The 1549-nt window shown below is 52.0% G+C and overlaps 1 pseudogene; it reads left to right on the forward strand.

Annotated features, from left to right (window-relative positions):
• Nucleotides 1–250: 250 nt before the first annotated feature.
• LOC100425827 (beta-glucuronidase pseudogene) lies at nucleotides 251–1310 on the forward strand (annotated as a pseudogene).
• The last annotated feature ends 239 nt before the right edge of the window (nucleotides 1311–1549 follow it).

Here is a 1549-nt window from a genome sequence, read left to right on the forward strand (position 1 = left end):
CCACAGTGCTTTCTTACCCATAATAGTCATAAGTTAGAGGGAGCTCCTTCAAGAGCACGCTGAGTTTAGTTTCTTCATAGCAGGAATTAATCTTAAAAAAATTATCTTTGGGCTCCTTATTGTACCTGGACAGTACTGGGACTGGGTGCTTGATAAGAGAATGAATAGTTTAGGTAGTTACAGTGAAACCACAGGCACCTGTAGAGGTCTCCCCAGGCTCACCTTGAAGCTCTGATTGGAGGCTGCAGACGAATGGCGGTGTTATGAACAAAGGTGAGCTGCAGCTCCCACTGCAGGTCAAACGCTGCCAGCTACCAGCTGCAGCTGGGAGTGAAAGACTAGAATACAGAGAGGCACAGGCAGTCACTTAGGACGGGGCCGGGTTTAACCTGAACAGTGGTGCTAGAAGGTCAGAGTCTTCTAGGTATGTGTTGGAAACATCCTTGATTGTCTAGCACCAAGACTTTTAAACACAGGGGAACAAATCATCCCTTTGGGTATTTGTAATTGTTCCTCAGTTCAAATCTCTTGGTTTTTAAAAAATACTTTTCCTCGGCGCGACCGGTGCATCACGTCGCGCGCGACCAGTCCGCAGGGCTCCTCCTGCGCTGCTCATAGCCCGGCAGACGGCGGCCCAGCGGAGGAGCGGAAAGCATGGTCTGGGGGGCGGCGGACGCCTGGTCGGCGCTCTGGCCACTGTTGTGGGGCTGCGTGCTGGCGCTGCAGGGCGGGATGCTGTGTCCCCTAGAGAGGCCGTCGCAGGAGCGCAAGAAGCTGGACGGCCTCTGGAGGAGCTTCTGCGCCGACTTCTTCGACAACCGGTGCCGTGGCTTCTAGGAGCAGTGGTATCCGCGTCTGCTGCGAGAGTCGGACCCCATCCTGGACATGCCGGTTCCCTCCAGCTTCAATGACATTGGCCAGGACTGGCGGCTGCGGCATTTTCTAGGCCAGACGTGGTACGAACGGGAGGTGACCCTGCCAGAGCAATGGACCCAGGACCTGCACACAAGAGTGGTGCTGAGGATTGGCAGTGCCCACTCCTATGCCATTGCGTGGGTGAATGGGGTCGACACGCTAGAGCATGAGGGGTCTACCTCTCCTTCGACACCGACATCAGCAGCTTGTTCCAGGTGGGGCCGCTGCCCTCCCACCTCCGCATCACTATCACCATAAACAATATGCTCACCCCCTCCACCCTGCCACCAGGGACCATCCTCGACATGGCCGACACCTCCACGTGGGTACCATTCTGCCTCCACCGCAGGCGCCCACCTTCCTGCCCCATCCCGTGGGGCATTACATTAGGGTAATGTAAGAACATATCAGTGACTTACAAATTTTGTAAGTAATTAAGACATTTTCAGTGAGAAGTATGGAGCTGAATATTTACATGAACCCTTCAAAAAGTGATAGTTAATAGAATAAATGAAAATAACAGGAGTGACTTTGTTGAAAGAAGACAAAATAGTCAAGGAAGTGATAGAGGATACAAAAGAAAGATGAAAACTTACATTCATTTAATGTCTACCATATGCCAAAGACAATATTA

Source organism: Macaca mulatta, chromosome 5 (assembly GCF_049350105.2).
Source record: "Macaca mulatta isolate MMU2019108-1 chromosome 5, T2T-MMU8v2.0, whole genome shotgun sequence".
NCBI lineage: Eukaryota > Metazoa > Chordata > Mammalia > Primates > Cercopithecidae > Macaca > Macaca mulatta.